This window comes from Callospermophilus lateralis, unplaced genomic scaffold (assembly GCF_048772815.1).
Source record: "Callospermophilus lateralis isolate mCalLat2 unplaced genomic scaffold, mCalLat2.hap1 Scaffold_2365, whole genome shotgun sequence".
Lineage (NCBI taxonomy): Eukaryota > Metazoa > Chordata > Mammalia > Rodentia > Sciuridae > Callospermophilus > Callospermophilus lateralis.
Window position 1 is genome coordinate 13,182 of NW_027513242.1, and position 26,544 is coordinate 39,725.

Consider the following 26,544-nt stretch of genomic DNA (forward strand, 5'->3'; position numbering starts at 1 on the left):
CTCAAAGGTCTGTGGAGGGCATGTGAGAGGTGAGAACCCGGTGACAGATGATGGAGACTCCAAGAGTGATCAGTTCATAACTTAAAGGCAATTTCCAGAAATAACAGTTTCTGTTTGTGCAATTATTAGTCATTTTTTAACCAAAGTGTAAAGATATACAGTTGTGTTTTCCAATCTTGCATTATCTCTAACTCTATCTTAAAATGAAGTTAATAATACTTACTTTATCTACTAGTTCTGATGATTAAATGTATATATAAAATCTGAGACTTATTGTACATACTAAGTACTTAATAAAATTCTAGTTACTAAAAAAGTATAAAAGAGTGAGACAGATGTGCCCATTGTAAAAACAAATTACTTTCTCTTTCCTAAATCAACATATGGGCAACTGTTAAAAAAAAGCCTAAAATCCTACAAGATAAGTTAATTTTTAAATGCAATGTTTTGGGGTATTTTTTTCCTCCAGAGGTACAAAATTGAGCCATACAGAAGTGCTTCACTTAAGCTTATTGAACTGCTACTGCACTAGCACAGAAAACAGAAAATTATCTGTCCTGAGGATAGTGGGAATAAAGGTTGTATATGATCTTGAAACCCTGGGAATTTACTTACATGGAAAACTACTGAAATGAACACATTGACAACCCCATTACACAAAGAAATTCTTTTATAAGAAATGTTGTATCTTAAAAATTTGCTGCAATTTTAATTAGTAAGATACTTATCATGCAAAGACAAAGTTACTATATAAAGTAAGTGTTCTTTTAAAAATGTATTCCCAGGGGATTAATTGAATAGATAAACCTCTTGGTGCCACTAAGGGCATATAAAAAGGAGAGATAATGGGATTCTTTTATTTATTTTCAGATTTTCAGACGATGCTGGCTGGTTTTCAAGAAGGCTTCCAGCAAAGGACCCAGAAGGTTAGAAAAATTTCCAGATGAAAAGGCAGCTTATTTCAGAAACTTTCATAAGGTGAGTCAGAGTCCTGGTAGTCCCTGGGAGAATAGCTACACCCTTGACAACTCGTGAAGATATTTCCTTGATAGATGAAAGCTGCAGAGGCAAAGATTCATGGTCAAGATAAACTGTCCCTGTTCTGATAAAACTCAAAAGTTATGTTTCTTCTTTATTGTAATCATCTGTTGTAAATGCCAGGGGTACCTCTGCAAATGAAAGACTCATTTTTATTGCTACTTTGCAAAATGAGATGACTCATAACTCAACCAGATCATTTTCTAAGGTGCTGAGTAGGCATTTTCCCTCTGTTCAGGTTAATTGAGCATTTGTTACTTTGATTTAAACACTGGGCAATATTTAGGAGATAAAATTTTGAGGCTAGTTTTAGCAGTGCTAATGATATTGTTAATGGACATGGTACTTGGTGTTTAGTCAGCTCCTTAACAAGGAAATGATCATCGAAAGTGCTGAGATGTAGAGATGTGCCATTAATTCAAGGAGTAAAATATCAATTTCCTAAGAATTAAAGAATGTAACATATAACCCCAAGTAATAATTCATATGCTACCTAAAGTTATCTTTGGGGATCACATCAAAACACAGTTCAGTATTTTGCAGCAATATGGAGGATTCCTGATCAGAACTCAGAACTGTAAACAGTATTGCTGGTTGTAGGTGCTCGGGAAAGCTCAGTAAAGATTCTAATCTGTCTTTGGTGCTGAGCTAGAGAAACTTACCGGTTGATGTCATGAATGTGTGGAATTTTATTTTATATGTTATACGTTCTAATTTCTCCTTTTATTAACAGAAGATTATTTATAATAATATACTAACAAATTCTATTACACAAATAGCTAACAGTCACATACATTATATCTGAACCTAATCAGAGAGCTTAGAATTTGAATTTCAGTAACTGTATAAACTATTCTATGTATTAATGGAGATTTACTATCAAAAAAATGCAAGTTCAAGTCCCTATTCACTTACTAGCTCCTGGACATTTGGTTTTCTCACAAGTGGATGGATTTTAGAATTATTATATTACATGTCTCTAAGGGTTATGGAATTCTGATAGCATAAAACAGCTAACAATTCTTCTTCTAACTACAGGAAAAGAGTTTGAGTTCTAAAGTCTTACTGGTATTGTATTATGATTATTATGGTTATGATTTTGGCAATAAGATTAAACCTATGAATAAAGAATTTCCAGGATTTGAAATACAAATGTGTGATATTTATTTTATCATTGCAAGGTTGAGGGACTGAACATGCTTTTTTGTGAAATTCTAGTCAGAGACCCTGCCTGTTGATCAATGAATTACATTAACGTGAGCTCGCTAGTCAATGCACCTGTCCTCCCACCCCCACCCCCACACTCCTCCTTTACCATTTACTGTTTGGGCCCAACCATCTTCTGTCTGAAAACTCAACACACTGTAGAATTCTAACCAATCATCAGGATTGGTAATGTGGTATGTATCTTTGATCCAGGCCAGATCCTCTGCTCCTGGTTGGTGATTTGAGATACGAGAGAGTCAGACATTGCCCTTCTGAAAAAAAAAAACTTGAATTCTAGTGCAAAGGACACATCTAATTCACAAAAGTGAGTATACATAGGAAAGTACACACAGTTTTCAAGTACACAAAAAAATCATATACATTCCACATAATTCTAATCAACATTCCATAAGTCTTTTTTTTAGATATTTAAAGCTCATTTTATGTGGAAATCTCTATAATCTAGATTAAACAAAGCAAGTTTAATAAAGAGCGAAGTTGGAACTATTATGCTTAAAAACATCAAGGCTAACTATGAAACTACAGAGATCCTCACAATAAGATATTAGCAATAGGATATGCAAAACAATCAATGAAAGGGAATAGAAGGTCAGGAGTGAACCTGTGCTTTCACGATCAGTTGAATTGAGAGAAAGATACAAAGACAAATCAATGGGGAAAGAAATTTTATTCAACAAATGCTGTTAGAACAACTGACTGTCCTAGGTAAATAAGTAAACATTGATCATACTTTACACCATAGACAAAATAAACTCAAAACAAGATCACTGGTCTAAATAAAATGCAAAAACTCCCAAAAGTAAACATAGGAGAGATTGTTTCCCCTGTGGTATAAGAAAACAATTTCTTAAGACACACACACAAAAAAAAAAGAAAAAGAAAAAGAAAGAAAGAAAAAAAAACTTGCTAAACTGATTTGAACTACATCAAAATTTAAAATATTTTTCTCTTTAAAAGACCCAATTTGTAAATTTAAAAGGCCAGTAATAGAGCAGAATAGAGCAGAAAACATTTTTTAAAGCATTTATCTGATAAAGGACGTGTATCAAGGATATATGAATCTGACAATGCAATAAGAAGAACATAAATAATCCAGTATTAAAAATGGACAAAAATTATGAACATTTTCTAAGTGCTCAGTAAATAAGTGCATGAGACAACACATGACATCATTAGTTGTCTGTAAAATTCAAACCAAAATCCAAAACTACCCATTCATTAGAATGGCCCAAAAGACTGAGAATAATTAGAGTTAGTGAAAATATGGAGCAACTACACTCATATTGGTGGTCAAAACATAATACTGTGCACCAATGTTGTTTAAAATGTTATCCATCTACCCAGCCATGCCACTTTTAGAAATTTACTACTTTTAAAAATTTATCCATTCAAAATGAAAATCATATCCACCTAATGGCAAGTATAGAAATGTTCACTTTGTTTCCAAGAGGCAGGAGTAAAAACAATAAAAACAACCTAAATAAAGCAGGAGGGGGGATTATAGTACATCCATCAACAGATATCCCTGAATGATGGAAAATAAAGTCTTTTGGTATGCAGAATGTGAGACAAATATCAGAATTATGGTGCCAAGTCAAAGAAGTCAGGTCTCTAAAGATGATATTGTAATGATTTCACACTTATCTTCAGTAACAGAAATAAGGTCATTGGTTGCCTAGCTTTGAGAGGGTGACCAGGGTAAAGGTGTGGATGGGGAACAGGCTGCAAATAATGGTGAAAATGTTATTTTTATTATAACAATATTTTTAACGGGTATATACAACTGTTGAAACTCACTCATTTGCTTATTTTAAATGGATGCAATCTTTGTGGGTGAGATATTGTTCAACACAGCAATATGGAAAAGGTCAATCCTGAAAGAATTTTGAAGAAGGTCAGGAATCTCCCCACACTGCCCAGCAGGCACTTTATAAATGCGTGATCTAGATTCTGTACATAGCAGCTGTGTGAACTTGGGTTGGCCATTTAACCTTCAACATACTTCATTGTCCTCTGATAAATTAAGATTATGATAGTATCTATGACAGAAGGCTATTGCAAGGAATAAATGATACCATTGCCCTGTAATGAGGTTAAATATAGCTGGAATGGTTAATAAATGAAATTTTACAGCTCTGCATGTAAGGACTTAAAGAGGTTCTTCATATATAGCAAGTCTTAAGCAGTAATTACTTCAGTCCAGATGTGACAGTGGCTTAGATGAAGTGTTGGTATTGGATCTGGAGATAAAAAGACAATCTTTGGACATGGTGTGTGAAAACTGACAATATTTACTTAAGAATTAGATGGAGTGAAATGTAGTAATCATGGGTGATTCATGGGTTTGAACTTGAGCAAGAGCATCAATGATTATGTGATTCATGACATGAGGAAGTCTAGAAGTGCTAAATCTGGGTAAAAATCACAAGCTTTAACTTTGTATGTGTTATACATGAAATGTCTGTTAGGCTAAAATGTCTAGGAATCAATTTGGTAATTGAAAGTGGTCAGGAGTAGAAAAAATACCAGTGCTACAGTTCATTTGGTTGTCCTGGGCATATTGGTAGCACTATATGCTACAGGACTGGATGAAATGTCCTTGGAAGAGTTGGAAGACAGAAGAATAAACAAATAAGTAGCACTACAATATTTGGAAGATCAGAAAAGGCAAAGGAGCCTGGGCAGAAGTTTGAAAAAAGACTCTAAGTGGAAAGAAGAACACTCAGAGTAGACCATTGGAACCCATGAAAACAATGACCAGATGACCATCTGTGTCTAACATCATGGAGGGATTGGGAAGACAACAGAAAGGAGATGGTTAGACGTAAAGCATAGAAGTGTCTGGTGACTCTGACACAACTATTTCATTGAAATATCAGGACTAAGTTTACATGGAGTGACCTACGGCAGAATGAGAGGCGAAAAAGATACCAGCCCTTAGGTAGCTTTCTCAAGAAGTCTTGTGCCAAGACCCGAAGCAGATATGTCTTTAAAATGTGACCATATGGCAGCACACCTGTAGAAAGCACAGCGGGAATGGTCTAGCTGACTGAAAACCAGGAGGAGGAAGCTCCTGCGTCTTGTCATAGTGCCTTGTCTTTGGAAGAATTAAAGGTGCTTCATGCATTTTAACAAAAAGAAAAGGATAGAATCTGAGTGTGGAGACAAGTAGGATGTACAAAAATTAATGTTAGAAAACTGCAACTGTGCTGGGGTTGTGGCTCAGCAGTAGAACACTTGCCTAGCCCGTGGGAGGCACTGGATTCCATCCTCAGCACCACATAAAAATAAAGATATTGTGTTCACCTACAACTTAAAAAAAAAAAAAAAAACCTGTCACACTTCAAAACCATCCATGTCCCCTCCCCCATTACCTGAGAATCAAGGTACAAAACAGTAACAGAACTCAATGAGAATAAGAATATTTAAGGGAATAATCTGTTAATAAGTAGCTAAATAAATTTCATCAACTGTAATGTGCAGCTGTGGAAAGCATTTTAATAACAAAACTCAGTAGATGTGACAGCTAAAATTTACCTTTGTCGTGGCAACACTGAGAAGATTAAAGTTTTTATTACTATGACTTTATAGCTTTGGCAAGGCTAATTCACTTCCTTAGTGACTTAGGTTTCCTTTCAATAATTTTATGTCATTTTTTTTCTGAGATTGACTGTGAACTGAATTGGTAAATTTAAACCAATCTTTATAGGGAAGATTAGTTAGAGCATGGTTCCTCAGTGGTCAGAAATCTTGAGGTTGATTTTCAACAGGGTGTGCTTAGGTCCCCTTCTCATACTTGAACTGTATTTTAGCACACATTGCCTGGTACTTCCACCAGCTGACTGGTTCTCATACCTGAGCCTTCTATAGCCACATCTCTGGGCTCCTTCTTCATGACCCAGCCCAATGATGCTGGTTCCTGGATCCTCTTTCCCTTGGCAGGTGCACTACTTCAAATTCTCTTTTGTCATTCCTTTATTTTTCTTTAATGCCATTCTTTATTACTCAAATGCAGTCTGTTCCTCAAGGCATCAAAATGGTATTTCCATGAAGCAATATTCAAATTGGAGTGAAACCTTCAATGTGAGTATTTTCTTTTCCTGGGTGAGATAAGTGACCTGCAGGCGTACCTATCCCTAGGAGTAATCAATGTTGTCGTTGCCCAGGGAGCTGCCCTCTTTATTATGAAACTGTTATTAATCCCAAGTCGTAAATAATGAGCACAGCATGATTAAGAGGGTTACATAACTTTTTGTGAGACTACTAATACAATGCAACCATTAGCATGATATATATTCTTATGAGATTGCTGGGTCTGGTGACAAGACAAATACTGAGGCTCTTGTTTGCACAACAGGGACAGCAAATGTCATTGTCCACAGGATTGTGGAGAGCAGAAAATAAGATACTGCATTTGAAGGATTTAGGAGTGTGTAGCGTAGTTCATAAATGCTAACAGTTATTGTCATTGTTGTTTTAAGCTTTTACAATCTGATGAAATAAAGGGTTTATAAATAGCTGACTATAATAAATGCAATGAATAATAAAAACTATGAGGGAATAGTTAATTCTATCTCTGGAAATTAGGGCTTTACAAAGGATGTGCAGTTAGGAGCTTCTTTAAAGATTACTCTGCTTCATTAAAGATTATTCTGTTTTAAGCAAAATACACAGGGGAATGCATTGTGCATAAAAAGAAAGAGGAAAAACTGTAAGAACAAGTTACACTATGGGGTGATTTGGAAAGCACTTGGGTAATGGAGTGTTGGCAAACTCTGCAAGGAGAGGTTGTCAGGAAGATGAGCCGACCCAGGTGGATGTAGCAACCAGGCAAAGGATACGAGAACCTGTAAGAACTGGGTTTTTATCCTTTAAGCAGTAGAGATGTCATGAAAAAATTAAAATCCCTTGTCAAATAATCCAATTAGTTCAGTTTATTAGTGTTTAAGTATTTTAAATGAGTAATTAGTCAGTAACTTTGATTTTCCCTAAAATCTGCCCTAATGTATGATAGCAATAAATTAAAATGATCAATCAAATAAATAAAATGTTTCTAACCTAAGTGAGGAATTTCTGAAAAATAAGCTAAGGATACAGTTTTTTTTAATCAACTTTATATTTGTATTATGCCCTGTCTAAAACATACATATTATAAACTTACGAGTATTGATGGTCTCACTTAGACATTTGATATGTTTACTGTGAGCAACATCCTGCTCCATAAATCAATTTTATATGAAACGGTTATAAAATGGTATATACTTTTTTAAACTTCTTGGTAGAAAGAAATTTGAAATTCAAATCACTAGCTACTGAAGGAAGTTATTAAAATGCATTAGGGTTGAAAATGTAGCTGTATATAATTGTCACAACAGATATTCAAAACAAATTTATCCTAGATGAAAACCGAACTGGAGTAATTTACATAAGATCAGCTAATAAATTTTCCTTAATTTTCTAAGCAGATGAAAAGGAAACAGTTTATAGAAAACTTAATGAAATAAATATGAGCACTGCCTATAGGGAGGAAAAGATGAATAAAATCCCTGAAAAGGATGAATGAAGACAGAATGATGTGCAGCTTCAGGGGCCACGCCAGGAGAGTGAAGCTCCAATCGGGACCAGTCTCACGTGGAAATCCTCTGTAACCTGACACCAACGCCTCCTTTGATTCTGTCTGCTTCGCTCCTCTTTGGTGCTAGCAGTACCCATCTTCATTTAAGACAAACATCCGAGAGAGCCCAGGAAATAAATGATGAGGGTGTCCTCGTGAAAAGCGGCCACCTTTGCAACATACCTTTAAAAGCCAAACGTCCCTAGTGTGTGCAGACACAATGTCTGTGCAGAATGTTCTGTCGAACACTCTCATTGAGCCTCTGAATAATGGCTCAATGCTTCGTGGGTGCACCCTTGATATGATGGGAAGCATGTTCCAAAGTTGGTGTCTCTTGAAATACCTGCTGGAAGTTCCTGCAGTGCAGTCCTGGGAATGACTGATATTTATTTGGATGAAAGCATCTTATCCATTTGTTCATTTCGCCATCTGAAGAAGTTCCATTTTCTTGAACATAAACACCTTCTAGCCAACGCATGAACTCTGGGATGGTCTTCCTTAGTCCACGACCCTTTATTGTTTATTTTATCCTGTCACTTGTCTGACTCCCATTATCCCATGCTAGTTGCTCAGGAAACACACACACACACACACACACACACACACACACACACACAAAATGAAACAGGAAAAGCTGCTTTTATGTAGGATGAAAAAAGGAAGGAAGTGCCCACGGCGCACTGTGCCTTCTGCATAAAGTGTCTCTAAAGTTAGCCACCAGCAGGGGAAGCCAGGAGTCAAGCCCTCAGGGTGGAGGGCGTCAGCAAAGGGTGACCTCAAGGCAACAGTGAACGTTCAGAGGTAAACTTGATCTGTTTAATATCAGAATTGAGGCCAGATAAAACTTTCCCAAATCCAATGTATCTCCAAGAAGGAACAGTCCATGTGGATTAAGGATGCCTTGGAAAATAGACCATCCAGTAAGCAGGTTAAAAAAAAAACTATGACTTTACAGAAGATGAGAATCAGACTCTTATAAAATACCTGTATGATTGCTAGGAGCTGGGTTTAGCCCATGTAAATAAATATTGTCTTTTATGAGAAAAAATACTATATTTATTACACTTTTTAACATTATTTACTTTCATGTCATTTTCAAGACAACTATTTACAATGGTACTATATTTTAAAATTGGTATAATTTAAACAATATATTTTCCTGTCTCTAAATAATAATTGTACACCAAGAGAATAATTGCATGTAAAATATAAGACAATATGTTTATAATAGTCACTTCTGCTTCAGATTTTGCAGTTTTTAAAACAGGGAAATATTTCATACCGACTTCTGATAAATTTTGAGACAAATTTGGAGGATGAAGTAAAATAATTTTCAAAAGTTATTTTATGTGGTAAGTCAGACAATATGAAAGAATATTCAGTACCACAACTCTGTTTTGACATTATTTCCATCATTTCTGGAGCATTTTAACATTCATTTCACAGATTTAGATGCACTGCCTTGAATTAATTTCAGAATATCCTCAGTACATTTTTGGTTTTTAAAAATATTTTTGATCCATCTATAAACTCTGGAATAGCTGACGGATGTAACAGAGAAACACTTATAGCATCATGTTCCTGAGAATAAACTTTTTTTCCCCCATTAGCCGAAAGTTATATATTATAGCCCAGGTAATGAACACCTGTTCATGTGTAGCCTATAATTTGAAAATGCTGCACTGAGAACTTATTCGTAAATAATACTTTGTACTTCACTATAAATATCTATCTTTCATCTTTACTTTATAAATAATACTGATGCCTCATATTTATTTCAAATTGATATGGTATTTTAAAGCTTTCTAAATCTAATAGTCTTATTTTAAAATAAACAATAGGAACGTTTTAATTGGCATTGAACAATTGTATCTTGTAGACCAGGCACCACCACTGAACGACTGTATTGATTAGAAAGTAGGTCATTGATTTAGGGAACTGCAGCCTTTGAAGCTCAATGCAATCACTTCTTTTAATGGTAAATGCTCCTTTTTTTATACTTGGAAATATTATCAGACATAATTTGACCTCTAGAGGAAATAGAGAAATCCCTGCCATAAAACACTGAGGGAAGCAAGGCATTTGGCTTGCCTTGGTTGGTTATTTATTTATTTATTGAGACAGGCAGATATGCGCACACAAACTCACAGAGATATTTGCAATTATTTGCATAAAAATAAACTATTTTCCCAAGTTCTCCTTTTTAATTTCTTTGAATGAGGTTAATCATATTTAGATACCAAGTACACTACAAGATTAAAATTCAATCTGATTTTTAAAAGATTGGAATCCTCCTTTAATCTTATGGCTTCAGAAAGGTTCAGAGAGATTGTCCTCCTACACAATTTCTAGTCTCTGAGCTGAGTCAGCCAACTCTCTGATGTGGGCCAAAAAGTGACCTTTCCCCTGTCTTATCCCAGTTCCATCTTGCAAGTAAACTGACCTGATCAGACCCATCACTCTCCCCAAGATTCACATATTTTATGCAGTTCAAATGCTGAGGATCTCTGGGGCACAGGTCTGGTTTTCCACTGCTGAGTAACCAATTGCAACAAAGGCACTGGGTTAAACAGTACCCACTTGTGAACTCGAAGTTCTGTGAGTCCAAAGCCTGGCCCAGCATGTCTCTGGGTTTCACAGGCTGAAGTCAGGGAAGCAGGTGGACTAACTTATCATCTGGCCCTAAAGAAGACTCTTCAAAGCCCCTTCTGTTGCTGGTGGGGACTGAGTCCCTTTTTGGTGCAGGACTGAGTCCCCTTTTCTTGATGACTATCCACCAGGGTCTGCCTTGACCCTTGACATGTGGTTCTTTGTCCTAATTGAGTTCTCTGTTATTTGAACCTTTATGAATTTCAAAGCAAAAATGTGCATGATCTTGAAGATGGTGTCTTGAGTCTGTAAATGTGGAGCTGGACATTAGCTAGATGTTATTCCCAGTTTACTCCTACATCACAGCTGGAGTTGGTCTCATAAATTTATGAAATTAACCACAGTCTCAGCTTCGGGGTAACCTTTAGTATTGATATTATTAATGACCACACCAGCACTCATGGCCACTCCATATTCCTCACCACAGAAATACGACAGCGCCCTTAGTTATGTGAAGAGGTATCTTGTGCCGCACTACCGGCGGCTGGGCTGAAGACTGACTCAGAGCACCTGCAGATTGCGGTGAGCATGTGCCTGTCAACAGGTTGACCTGCTGGAATTTCAGTTAGCTTTTCTTTAGAGGTGAACCTCCCTCCCTCTCTCCCTCCTACGCTCCCTCCCTTCCTGCTTTCTCTCTTTCCCTGGTGCTACACAGCTCACCTGCGAAGGTTGCAATGATCACGGTACTCACCCGGTGGGTGCTGCCATCACTGGTTTCCATAATTCCTGAAAGTGTGGGGTTGTCTGTAACCTGTTTTATTCCCACTCCCTGATCCACTCATCCTCCTCAACTGTGGCCACCATCACAGTGAGTTTGGCTGCAGTCTTTCTATTTGTGTGATTCGTGTAAACACGTACTGTTGATTCCTTGTACATTCACTGCATTGTTGATCCAAAGGAATACCACCGTGTAATAGTCCTCATCTGTGTCTTATTCTCATTCACACCGTGTGAAGGCTGAGACCTGTTTGCATTTCTGTGTTCTTTTTGTCATTGGCTTCCAAAGGCTGCATGAATCCCCATAGTTTGCATCTACTCTACTTTTATGTTTTCATAGTGAAAGGAACTAGATTGGTAGCAACTTCCCATTACCTCAAATAATTCTGTAATTAAAATTTTTTTTCCTATGTCCTTATGACCCAGTGTGAGGAAATTTTATTTATTTATTTATTTATTTATTTATTTATTGTAGATGGACACAATATCTTTTACTTTTTTTTTTTTTAATGTGGTGCTGAGGATGGAACCCAGTGCCTCAGACATGTGAGGCAAGAACTCAACCACTGAGCTAAGACCTCAGTCCTGTGAGGAACTTTTGAGGTTACCTAAAAGAAGTGAGAGCAGAACATTGTACTAAAGACATGTGTCTCCTTAATTTAAGTGTGTGATAGATGGCTGACCAGAATGGCAGCTCCACACCTCCTCTGATGCCCGAGGGCCCCTGTATACCCACATGCTTCTCAGTGCACTCCATCACTTAGTAGTCTTCTGAAATATATGGATGTAAAGTTATTCTGTTCTCAGTTATAGGACTGTCTTTCTATACAGGTTTGCTTTTGGCTACGTTTGTGCAGGAATTACCTGATAATGCTGCTTGTCCGTTTTCTTACTGCAATTCCTGCATTTCCTCTTGCAGTTTTGTAAGCTTTACGTGTCTATTTGGAGCATTAGACTTACTTCTGTCTTACACTTTGTGTTTTTCACTTCTGTCACCTGCCTGTCAACTCCACATTGGAGTCCTGCAGTAAACAGAAATCTGCAAATCACAAGCACCCAAATTTGTCCTGGGTCACGCTCTGATCATTTCCTTTAAGAAGTACTTACCCACCGCATATACCAGAAATATATCCTCCCACAATCACTCAGTTAGCATTATAGTTTTCCTTTAATATTTTTGTTTTCCATCTATGTAGTATCTAGATTTGTATGTTGATTTAAGAATTTTCTTTTTAATATATAGAGAACCAGTTTTCACAAGTCTTCTTAAGCCTTCTCTTCATCATTATGGTGACATGTATTTAATACATAGACAGAGAATGTTCACCTTTGAATTATCTATTATGTAAACTGGTTGCTCTTGAACCACGAACACGCCATTTGGCTTACTTCACCAGGGTACCATACTGTGCATATAACATTTAGTAAGGCAAGAGCCCGAAACATTTGGTTGATTCTCCTTTTATAGAATTATTTAGCAACTTATCGAAGAACCTTTTATTCTGCTTCTTTTAAGGTTAAAATACTCCTCAAGGAAATCCTTAGGCATCTCAAAATTTCCCTTGTTATTATGAAGGCATTTATATTTTATTTTCTCACTAAGAATTGCTGGCATGGAGAAGTTACTTTTCAAACTGTGTATCTGATAATATTGCTAGGTGTTTTTGTTGTTTCTAACAGTTTTTCTAGTGACTGTTTCTATGTCAGTGATCGTAATATCTGAAAACACAGATGATGGCACCTTCTTCCTTTCCTGGTCTTTGTTCCCAGGACCTGTGTTTTGTGGAGACTCTGATAGCATCCCAGCCAAGGCTCCAGTAGTAAATGGATGGTGTCTGCTGCTTCTGTGGGAACTAGAATAAATTTTGGTATATACCCTGTTAACTAAAGGAAATTATTTTCTATTCTTGATATAGAAATAGTTGTCTCATACAGGGTGTTGAACGTTATCAACAATATGATTATTTCAGTCTTCTAAAGAAATTAAGTGATATTTGTCCCTTAACCTATCCATTTTGAGAAACATATCCATAGATTTTAACTAAACTTTTACTCCTGGGACTACCTATTATTATTCACTGTCACTGTAAATTTTGTTAAACTCTATTATGAAATCCCCCATAAATGAGCTTTTGGTTGATGAGCACACTGTCTTATTGAAGTTTTCAAGTATTCTTTTTTTTTTCTGTTGACAATTTTGAGGTTTTATATTTTCCTAGATACATCTCTTTTTTTTTGCCTGCACTATAAAAATTTTAGCATTCAGTTATTTATAATTTTTCTATTCATATTTATATCTTGTCCATTTTCCTCTTTGTACCCTTGATTCACTTTTCCTTTGTCTCACTTAGCTTGCCAGAGGTCTCTTTTATTCACTCTTTCACAGGGAGCTCTTGGTTTTTTTAAATTTCATGCTAGTTTCTTCATTTCATTGATTTCTGACTTCATTAGTTTGTCTTTACAGAAATGCTCCATGGTGTTTTATTTCTGTGTCTGAATGCCAGGGTTCTTTGCCCTCATCCTTTTTTTTCTTCTTATTGTTCCTGAAAAGTATTTTTAAATATTTATTTTTTAATTTAGGTGGACATGATATCTTTATTTTATTTTTATGTGGTGCTGTGTATTGAACCCAGTGTCTCACACATGCAAGGCAAGCACTCTTCCTCTGAGCCACAATCTCAGCCCCCACGAAAAATATTTTAAGGCTACATATTTCTTTATACAAAATTTTATCAGTGTCTCTCAAATTTTAACATGTTTTGCTTTTATTTTTATTAAAATCCAAATATTTTGCCACTTAACTTGAAATTTCCTTTTTAAATCATATGTTATAACTGATATTAAGAAATATGTTATTTACTCTTATATGTATGGGACATTTAATTGTATACATTATAAATTTTAATTATATTGTGTTAATGCCATAGAATGTAATTTTTATAATTTTATTCTTTTGAGTTTACTTAGGTTTTTTTAATCAAGTGTATTTTCATAAATACTCCAAATATGTTAGAAAAATTTCTATTGTGATTACTGTTGATAGCAGATATATGTCTAAAAAAATAAAATAATATAAAATAGCTTGACCCTATTATATTTTGAAAAACCTCCATTTCTTTCTTATGAGAGGGATAAATTTATTACTTAACTTTCCTGTGAACTGTCAAAGACTTTTGTCACTGCAATCACATTATAATTTGTCCTTTGGTTTTTCCATTTGCTACAAAATTTACCAGACAAAAGTCAATAAGCTTCCAAAACCACTTGGGTTGGGGATTAGGGACACATTGCACTACTTTTAGCATCTATGTTATCTTGATTAAGAATCAAGTTTGATTGTTGTCTATGCAGCCAAGATGTGAGCCTGGGCACCAGTCGAAGGTGGACACAATGTCTTAACCTGTAAGCATCTTCTCTGGATTTTTCTATTCTTTTTTTCCATTTGGAATTCAGCTTCTGACACCTTTAAAGTTCATGTGTGTCAGCAAAGTTTGTATTTAACTATAGTCCTGTGTCTTTTTGAACAGCTGAAGAATCATTTTTACCGCAAGAACCTTGAGAGTTGGCAGTTTTGCTTCACACCACCAGTTTTTGATCTTATTTCTATAACACTTCTGTCTGCTATTTAATGGTAGATCAGCAATCCTTCATGATAGTTCTTCCCAAATGTCAAAAAGTCTGCAGTCAACACTGAGCTTCTCAACAGGTACCCATTCCTGTGTTTCGATTCCAGAAATGCCAACAAGAAACAGAGTTACAAAAATTATAACCAGTGTGATGACTTGCAAAAATATTGACTAAGAATTTTCTTGAGAGTCATTGTGAAAATCATCAAGTCTATGATGATAGACCGTGGAAGAGAGATTCCCTCCTCCCCTCCCTTCCATCCTTCCTTGACTTGATCCCTTTCCTTTTGCTTTTCTTCTTGTTTTCACAATGACATACTTGACCTCTTTGTAGAGGGTGTACCTGGAGGCTCCTCGATCCCCCTACAGGAGATGGTGGTGCCCCTGAGGGTCTTCTCCAGTGCTCTTTGGCCTGGCATTGCAGGATGATGGCAAGTCCTCTAGAGTGGAACTTTTTTGCTCCTATTAAAGTGTCAAAAGCAACCAAGAAAAGCTTTTTGTGGTGATAACAAGGCAAAGAAGAAAATGAGGATGAGATCATGGAGCACCACTGAGACCTTCTCCTCCCAGCTTTGGATGGACTCTCCCAAAGGGGGATTTCCTCCCCCCAGTGCCTAGCTCCCTGGTTGAGAGAGCTCCCCAGCTCAGCCCCAGCTCAGCCTGGCTGGTGACCCCCTCAAATGTTAGTAGATTTATTTTCCAAAGAGAGACCTCTGTGTTGTCACCTTATGCCTGCTTTCCCCTGGGAACTCCAGTTGTGACAGAGCTCATTAATAGGGAGGTGTTGCCTGTGGGACCCTCACCTTCTGTGTGGCTGTCAATCAATCATCTTCCCAGGCTCTGGATAACCACCTGGGAGAGCAGTGTGGACTTTTCATTAATCAAAATTAAAGTAGAAATATATGTAATGCCCTCAGGTGACACAAAATAGAGACATACTCCTGAATTTTCAATAAATTATAAGGTAAATAGGGCTATATACAAAATTTTCCTGTTGCCTTTCATTTTGCTTTAAGAATAGAAACTTTATAACATAAATTGTGCTATTTATCTTCAGGTAATGTGGTGTAACTCTATTAGTTTCCTAGGACTGGCCTAACAAATTGTCACGAACTTGGTAGCTTAACACCAAGTAAATTTATTCTCTCACGGTTCTGGAGACCAGAAGTCATGAGTCACAGTGTGGGCAGGAGTCACTCCCTCCAGAGCCTCAGGGGAGGACGGGTGCTGCCTGCCCAGCAGCGGGGGCTCAGGGGCTCCTTGGTTTGTGGCAGCATCACTTCTGATTTTGCCTTGATCATCTGGGCTCTGTCTCCACTGAGACTTATCTCCAATCTCCCTCGTTCTCTTATAAAGACATTAGCCACTGGGTTTAGGACCCACACTAAATTCAGGGTAGTCTCCTCTCAAGATTCAGGACTTAATTGTGAAAATCCCTTTCCCAAATAAAGGCACAGTCATTGGTTCTGAGACTTGGGACTTGGACATATCTTTTTGAGGGCCACTGTTTAACCACAATAATAATTAAGAGACCTAATTTTGTACTACACTGGGTAAAGTCCTAGTAGCTGAATAGTTTTCTATTAATATCTGTGTAGTAAAGCTGTAGCTCTCAAAGTGAGAACAGTAGCATAGCCAGAGAAGCATCTTACACATGCTAAGTTTAAACCTATCCAGAGATCCCCTTAGTGCACAATTTCCTATATACTAATTTTATGCATTTCTCAGTCCTGAATATATATTATCTTTCTGTCTTATAATGAGAAATTTCAAAATAATGTAGGAGAAATAATGCACTGAGGTTATCCCAGACTTCCTTCCACCACCCCTATAACCTGAGTCATTTTTGTAGTTGATTTTCCTTCCTCTAGTCATTTCTTATTAAGCTATTATTTGCTGTTGATACAACACATGACATTCAGGGCAAAGGCTCTTGGACAAATGGACAGTGCACTTGTTTGAGAAGTAGAGAACATGGTCCTTCTTCTGACCATGACTTTGTGTCACAGTCCCTCAAATTGGGACAGCCCATTTTACTATCTGTAAAACAAGGGAAGGTCAGCTCTCAGTTTGCTCTATCAATTAGAATCTTTTGGCTGCAAGTGAAAGTGGACTATCATGATTTATAGTATGTTCAGGGAGGCAGCTGGTCTCAGGCTTATTTGATCCAGTCACTCTTGTCAACAATTAAAATCGAGGACTTCTTGTTTATGTGTGTGGTCCCTACTCTGCCGTCTTTGGAACTGCCTGGGCTTCTCAGCCTAGGAGCAGGCCAGCTGGAGCATTTCTGACTTATGACATTCTGACAGGACAGCTCCACCATGGGAAGACACTTGTCAAGAGCCACTAGTCCTTTCACCAGAACACTTCTATTAATTAGTGAATAGTGAGTTCCACCCAGATGGAGTCTGAGAGATTCCCACAAGGGATGATGGAGGGGTGGATATATGAACAATATCAGGTCCTGCTAACAATGTGGAGCTGGAACCTGAGTAGCCAGCCAACAGCGACCATTACAGGTGTCCCTCAGCATCTGTGGAGGACTGGCTCTGCTGAAGGTAACAAACTGTGCAGATGCTGAAGGCTCTGCTGTAAAACAGCATGACATTGTGAACCTGAGCACATCCTGTACAGGACTTTACCTAATACAACAGAAATGCTATGTAATCGTGGTTGTGCTGTATGATTTGGGAAACGATGGCAAACAAAGAAGTCCTTGTGTGTTCAGTACTCACTAATTATATTTTTTACACAGTTTTCATCTGTGGTTGCTTGAATTCTGAGGTTCAAAACTTGTGAGTAGCTAACTCCAATTCTAATATAACTGTACCAATAATTATTCATTTCTAGATGATACGTTTCATTCTGTGGCTTAACATGGGAGAGCCTTTATATCTGTCAAAGATATGGAAGACTAAGCTTGTAATTATTGATAATGAACACATTGAGATAGTCAAACAGTGACCCACGGGAAGACTGTGTCAGAGGACATGAGCTCTGTCACAGGTTGCTTTAAGAATAAATTATATTGATTTTTCAACAGCACATGTTCATTTTTATCAGCAACAAGGGAAAATATAACAAGGCTGCTACTGGAAAACCAATGTAATTTTAACTGAAAGGAAGCAATAATAAAATTTTTATGCAAATTTTAACATCAGCTATTGAAGCATACGCTGTAGTAGATAACACAAATATTTAAATTATTCTTATGAAAGCTTAGCAATCAAGAATAAAGAGACATGTGTGTATTAAGTGTGATAATAATTATAATAATAAAAAATCAGTAAAATTATCATCTTTTCTTACTGAAAAATCAATATTCTCTACACTATTAAAGTTTTATTAAACTTGCTCCTGAAATGTGCCATTTTATCCTAAAAAAAACCCTTTCTTAATTAAAACAACCATACAATATTAGTAAAATACCAGAATTAATAAGAATTATTACTAAGATTAATGAGAAAGAGGAGTACAATTTGTGCTGTGATTCTTTTAAATCTCTTGAAAATAATCTAAAAGTTCATTTCTTTTCACTTTTCAAAAGATAATTAGGTTTTAAAAAGAAATTGAGCACTTAAATAGGTGGTAATTTGGTCTCAACTGTCATGAAGTAAATTGTTTAGAGATACTCTAAAACTAATAATAATTTCAATAATGATGCCATCTCACCTATTTATGAGTGTAGTAAATAGTGTAAATATAATTTTGCTATAGTAAGATCTACATTAAGTAGTAACATTTAGTTTAATTGGTACTTAGGCTAAGGGGAAAATGCAGAACATCAATGGCATGATTTTTAAACTGTAAAATGGATCTCAATTTATTTATGCTAAATCTTGCTAAGTGTTCAGATAAGAGCACTCTGGAAAGCTTGAGCCCAGTTGCCATTTGCCTCAGCCCATGTGATTTCCCCCCAGTTAACTAGCAGTAATGGCAGAACAAGAGACTCAATCATTTTGAACTATAAGAAAAACAGTTTCTCCCTCTGATGTGCTCTATTTATTTATAACTCCCAAATATCTAAGTACACCCTCTCTCTCAGAGCACACAACCCAGATAACAAATCAGTCTTTTCTTCCACATGTTTTGAAAGCAATAATCAGTTTACAAATGCCTAGTGCTTTTCACCTTGAAAAGCATATGGTCAGAATCCAAATAAATGAAGAAATAAGTAAATCCTGCCTTAAAAGAATAACTATCTGGACATACTGAGCCTAATACAAGAACCCAGATAGATTCTGTATTCAGCCAAGAGGACATCTGAGCTCAGATCAAATTGCCAAGGTCATGAGAAAGAGCCCAAACAAGAACAAGTCACTAATGTCACAGGGCTCGCTCAGGAGCACTTGTCCATCTGAGTGAGTTTGACAGGAAGATGGAGGCACAGGCTGTCCCAAACAGATTATTGCACAGAAGCTCCATAATCACTAAGTGGTGAGCTTTTGATTCAGTAACACTGGGAGATTCTGCCTGTGGTTGGACGTTGTCTTGCATTAAGGGCTGACGTGGAAGCAGATGAGCTCCGATGTACAGGCAGGAACTGGACCATTGGAAGTCCTCCAGTTCTTGCTGAAGAGCGAGACCTTCAGTTCTGAGGCCTGAGTGCATGGCCGTGAGTCTTCGAGGGGAATGGCTGTGTGTCGGTGAGGAAGACAGCTGGGAGCAGTGTGACAAGGTCCTGGGGAGTGGGGCCGGTGTGGGCATGAGGACAGGGAGCGAGGGCTGGAGTGAGTCATGAGGTTGTGGAGAGGAAGGTATGGGAGCAGAACTGACAAGGCTGTGACAGAAAGAGAGCCCTGGGCCCAGGAGAGCACTGTGCAGAGCCCTGGAGCTCAGCGTGGCCCTGAAGAACCGCCCTGCCAAGGCAGGCTTGCTCTTGCTCTCCCTGTCTAGCTGCAAAAGCAGTAGTACACGGAACTGGTCAAGGCAGCAGTGCTGAGTGGCAATAGCAGTCATTGAATTTTTGACAGTCAGGCAGCTGCATACAGAAGTAAAAACAAACAAAAACTTTACTTAATAAAAATATTAATTTTATTCTACCTGGACCACAGTGTGGCTTTTAAATATTGTATTTACCAAAATAGCAAGAACTCAAGAGCACGGGACTGCAGTCATCTCAGGAAGGAGCAAGGTGTGGCCATGGGGGTCCAGCACAATAGCTGCTTCTTCAAAAGAGAAACAGAACTTCCATTGATTGAAAAAGTCACTGACTGACAGCAAACTATGCCACTCATCCTTCAGACTTTTGTGGGATATTTTCTCAAACTAAACTAAGCAGAGCATTAAAAAGGAGGGAGGAGGGGAGGGCGTGGGGAAGTTCTGGGGAGTGTAATTTCCAAATTACGCCATGTCCATGTGCAATACTGGATACAATTTTGAAGGATTCCGCTCAGGTGTGCAGTTATAATGCACTAATTAAAATAACCATAGAGGGGGGATCATAGAGTGAACCCAGTGAGACCGGGTGGGGAGGGAGGGGGAAGGTGCTGGGAAGGAGACTGAGCAAATTGTAAAGTGCATGTGACGATGGCTTCATGGGGGCCACTGTCCTGTTAATTTAATGCATCCATGAAAAAAAGAACTGAGCAAGCCCATATCAAGAAAACAATCCACCATGTTCATTGAAAAATATAAAAATTCAGTTTTCAGGTGAAAATTATAATTTGAGAAACTTGCATCTATATTCTTGAGTTTGACAACTTTTCAAAACGTAGAGGAGATTTATTAAATTGAAGAGGTGACAGCATCACACTGTTGATCGACAACTAAAACCCGCATGATTCTGGAAACCAGAGAAGCAGCATCGGCCTGGAGAGGCCATGAGCATGCTCAGTGTGAGTGAGTCCCACAGGTGAGCAAGCACTTGGGGCGCCTCTGTCGGGGCGCCTGAGGCTGAAGGTAGAGGGTCCTGGACCCCTGGTGCCTGCCAGGTTTCCCCTGCCTGTCCATCAGTTTATGCTGTTGATTTTTGATATGAGACCACAAAAAATGCAAAATCCACAATACTTACTCTAATAATCTCTGATATTGTTGAATAAAAATATTTGGAAAAGGGCAAGATTAAAAATGGTTTCATGATATTGTTTGCCACTGCAAGATATTTTATATAATATATAACTTTATATAAATTCTATCACTTTTGTGTTCCAAAGCAACATTGAATCTTCATTGTTTTGAGACTCTACTTTGTTCAGGGAAGATTATCATTTGACGATAATGTCTGACTTTTAAATATTGCTTCAATATACTATGTTGGAGTAAAATTTGTCATTAATATTACTTGAATCGATTATTTAATCATTTAGACATTCAAAAGTTAGACTTTGTCTTTCTCTCCAGTGTATTAATCTTCAGAAACTTCAGAATTTCACATGATAATCTTAGAAGAGATTGTTACAAGAGAGAAACAAATATAAATAAGGTGTAGATTAATGCCGCAGTCCGGCTGCAGCAAAATAACCGGGGGGTGACGGGCAATTTGTGTAGACTGATACAGCAGGAGTAGGAGCCCTTTATTGTAGGATAGGAGGGGTATATATACATTCCACACAGCTTATCTTAATTAGCATAAACTAGATACAGCAGTCAACCAATAAGGAATCTCCACACTTAATGGCTCGATGGTGTTACTTCACAAACCACTCCCTCTGGCATTTTGCCAGGCGCCATCCTGACTTGTTTACAGACTCTAACAGATTAAAACTCATTTTTGAGGTATGTGACAGAAGTCCAATGTGACACAGCAAGAGGGCTGCTGCAGGTACCTGAACAGCAACCCTGAGTGAGGTCACAAATCCAGGTCACTAAAGATTTTGGAAAAATAGGTGACAAGTAACATCAAGCTCCTAAAATGGTAGCACATAATTTTTCTTTGAATATAATGTATTATATGATATGAGTGAAATTTGGGGTCATGAATTGTTCATTTTAACTACTTCAATACTATCATATCCTGATTGATATCAGAGGTACCAGCTTCCAAAATGAAGATCAAAAATTTTTAAATACATGAAATACATCTGTACATTTCCCATTATTTAGGACACTACTTAATAATTGTGAGTATAGCGGAGCTTTGGAAATTCTGAGTGGAAATGTGTATTTTCTCTTCAGGAGTAACCCTCATGTGCAGTTAAAGTTTGTATGATACAGTGAAAGCATTGATCATTGCTCAAGCAAGTCCAAACTACTACACTTGTCAAAGAGAATTCTCACATTAGATTCACTGCAGAGACCCAACTACTCAAGAAATCAAGCAGGCGGGGTCAGCACTGGCTACAGGTCTCTCTTAAGTTGACCAAGGATGGGGCTGTTACTTCCTCCAATCACCAGCTTTCTTATCTGTAACAAATATCCATGCTCATATCAACTCTTCAGGGTTTTGGGAAAATTGTGAGAAAAATATATATTGGGTCTAATGTAAAGAGAAAGCTCAAAATCCTGAATATTCTAACTACCATCAGGGGTCATTTCTAGGGGTAGTGATGTGTCTATTCTAAACACAGTAGAAAAAAAAATTACTACACATATCAGCTCTTCCCCTTGGGGCCAAAATCTTGTTCTGAAGTTCCTCCAGATCGGATCATGCAGAGACCTGGCACACACTGGTGCTAACAGATGATCTTATATTCATGGTTACAATAATCATCCATACCCAAATGACAAACCTTGTTTCTAAAGTGTTCTGCGAAAGCAATGATGCGAGCCGTTTTGACCAGAATCCTGAAACGAAAGTTGAATTCACATTATGGAATCAACGAGCTTAAAAAATATTTCTTTTCATTTTATGTTTTCACACGGGGTTAATGCATAATGGAATCAAGTACAGCAGGAGCTCCAGTGCAGGCCTCTGAAATTCCTAGCCAGTGTAATGTTGGTATATGTGCATGCGTATGCTAGTGTGTGTGATTTATTACTTTATATGTGAAGGTTTGCAATGACAAGAAAGGAATGCACTGCAGCAAGTTGAATATCTTAGCTATTGCATTTAAAAAATATTGAGTACCATTACTATGAGAATTATTCAGTGGAAATACATTGATACATTGATAAAAACACAACATTTAATAGGAAATTTAGCATTCTTTTTTTAGTATTTGACAGACTTAAGCTGAAAAAATTACAGAGAATATACTTTTATTTTGCAAACAGACTTGTGATTATGAAATGAGACAAACACTCAATAATTATAAAGAATGGAATTATAGATTACATAAAACAAATAAAAACTGACTTTCTGCAATTTCAAAGTCCTTCTCCTGATCTTCTTTTTGGGATAATGTTACAAACAAGATAGCATGTGCCCATTTCCATACATACCAATGCTTCAATTTGTTTTTTCTTGCCTGTGACTTTTATTTTTGGTGCTTTTCTGTCTAATCCACATCCTGTAATGTTAAATACAGTTATAAGTGCTAACCAAATTCTTATAGATTAGATGCTATTGATGATAAAGTACTATATATAAATCTACACATATGTACATTTGTGTCTTCAAATATATATAACATAGCTATGTACACATGCTCTCACATACAGTCAACTTCCCATATCCACAGGTTCCTCATCTCTTGAAATCAGACCATGGATCAAAACTATTTGGAAAATTGTGTTTGTACTAAATATGCACAGATTTTTCCTATTGCTATTCCCTAAATGATATGACATGATAATTATGTGTGTACCATTCACATCACATTAGCTATAAGTAATCTGAAGCTTAATTAAGTTATATGGGAGAATCTATGTAGGTTATGTGCAAATTATATGCAATTTTATATGAGGGATTTGTGTATTCCTTGATTTTGGAATCAACAGGAGTGGGGAGGCTGGAACAAATTCCCCACAAATACTGGGAGATGAGTATACATATAAATGTTGTGTATGTATGTGTATGCAGATAGATGGTCAAAAAGTTAAGACTTATTGTTTACTTAGTTTATGCTTATCAAAATATTAATCAGCAAAATAACATTCAAAAGCAATATTGAAAATTCCATATTTTGAGAAAAGAAATTAAAGCATAGTCAAAAGATAATTAATTCATTATAGGTTCCCACAGCATCATAGATATGACACCATAAGATGTCATAAAAAATATTAATGGGTATTATTATGTTAGTTAACTCTGCTTACTTTCTGCTAACAATACTGATCCAGGAACAGGAAATCTTTTAAGTTAAAATAAAAAAATTCAGTATCTTGCAAGATAATTTAGAAAAAATTAACCTAAACGTAATTATTACAATGTTGTGTTGCAGAGAAGTTGAAGAAAAAAGCATTTGGCCATTTGTATTGCTTGTGAGGAAAAATGAAAGAATCTTAACTTGCAGCAGAACATGTACCAATAAAAAGTCAAGAAGTAAAAGATATAAATGCATTCTTTATTCATTTCTAAATGAATAAAACATCATTAACCTAGGTTCATAAATCCCAGATGGACCGTGGTGAGGGAAGTGACTCATGGGTCCACAAACACTGCGTTTTCCATTGTTGAAGGTTAGTTACTCAAAATTTTGGAGCCACCTCACTGATGGACAGGTGTCAGTTGTCCCATGGCTAAAGTGATATCATAGATGGGACTTAGGAGACAGAGGAGATACTGAATATAATCAACATAATCATAATTCAACAGATCCTTAATGAGAATGCTTGTGTACCACAGCTGCTATGGTCTCCTGGGGGTGCCACTTTACTGAAAACATTGAGTCCATGAAGCTATTCTACACAGTTTTTAGACTATTTCAAAGTGCAGCAAACAACATGAACTGTGACCAAAATTGAGTGCCCAATGGAAGACATGGTGTTTTTTCCTTATTGTTTTTGACTATAGTTAATTAAAAATTAGCACAAGAATCCCCTAGGAAGTGGTGTGAGGCAGTGATACCTGATCCTTGTGTTTAGCTTTCCAGTATAGAATGTATTCAGCACACTAAGTTAAATTTTTTTTTATTTCAAGGTAACTGAACTACACAACATCAAAAATATAACCAGACTGCCTCGAGAGACAAAGAAGCATGCAGTGGCAATTATCTTTCATGACGAAACGTCAAAGAAATTTGCCTGTGAGTCAGGTAAGCCATTACAGACCCATCTACAGCTTGAGGACGTTGAGCGGCTTCTGAGACAATGACCCCGGCAGATGAAGATGCGAGTCTGGATTGGATGGCTCATTGTAATGAGAGGGTTGTGGAGGATGTTAGTCGCCAGTTCAGCCTACTGATTTCTCCAGATGTTTTGGGTACTTATTGTCATCTCTCTGTGCCTTCTCCCAGGTGGTCTGAGAACTCTGGCACAGTTTCCATTCAAGCTTTGAGAATTAAGTAAACCATACCAGGGCGATGTTGAGTGAGTGAGCATGTGATTAGTATCCAGGTTTTTGCAGAAAGTAGCTGCAGGTATTTTGTAGGGCAACAATAATGCCACTGTACAAAAGCCTGGCAAACTCAGCCTTACTCCCCAAACTTTGCAGAACATAACTTTGGGCAGTGTGCTGCTTTCACCGGTTCTTGGTACCACAAATAAATACATTTCAGATTGCATTTCAACATGCCGGTTCATAAAGCACTCTGACAGTGGTGAGATGCAGAACTTTTTAATTTGAACTTGCAATATCCTTCACGTTGGAGGCCCTGCGTCATGTCTGAGTTGACAATGCTTTTCAAAGATTTTGCTCAAAGAAACAATGTGTTTGCTTTATAATGCATGTTACCAAAAATATGAAGGGCTCGAAATATTTAAATTTAAAATGGTTATGTAGCCTTTTGGGAGAAGATTCTTAATTTTTTAAAGGAAAAATGAAGTGTCTGGTTTATAGAAAGTTGAAAGGTCTAATTAATGCTAAGTCATATTATTCTAAAGCTGCTGATGTCACTGTGCATGACTGAGACTGCTCACACCCCTCATCTGAGCTGACCTTAGTCTTCCTGGCCTGACCTGGAATGTGTCAAAGTGCCCTTCTTTCCTTGGATGGCTTTATTCATCAGTCCTTCTTCATTTGCCATCTTTCCATATCTCATCCTTCAAAACAGACTTTTGGGAGGTACAGGGATGTCTGTGATTGGTACTATAAATCCCCGTCTTGTAACAGTACCTGTCTCAGCCTTATTGGTATATTGTTATCCCAAAATATTTTTACCTTCTTGTTCACTGTCTTAGAACAGTCTAGTCACTTCAATTTTTCTGAGCTCTTAAATATATAATATTAATGTCTCTTATTAAATTAATAACAGCCAGAAAATTAGTTTTCAAAAACATGATAAAAATGATTTTCATTAATTTAATTGTTGTTTTTCACTATTGTTTGACTTTTTTTGAAATTGTAGTGAGCAATGTTCTGCATGTATAAGTGCAACTGAAGTCTGTTATTTTTGGAAAGAATGATATTTAATTATATTTTTTAAGTCGCAATTTTATTTAGATATTCTTTAGAGAAACACTGGCCTAATTTGCATTTATTTAGTTACTTAATCATTTAATAGATTGCCTTTTATATTGTGATTTTTTGCTGAGATTCCAGAAGAAACTTTATTTAATGCAATTTTACATTTACACAGATGGCTTTTCTGACTTAAACAGCTATAATCCATTCTTTTCTTAAATTCCTATCACTTTAAACAAAAGCTTGAGATTAATGTGAAACTGCCCTCTTTCAATTTTTTATTTTCTATA

General features: G+C 36.9%; 1 pseudogene; it reads left to right on the forward strand.

Annotated features, from left to right (window-relative positions):
* The first annotated feature begins 870 nt into the window (after positions 1-870).
* The window catches only part of LOC143640417 (docking protein 6-like), a 102,472-nt pseudogene continuing 76,798 nt past the window's right edge, over positions 871-26,544 (forward strand).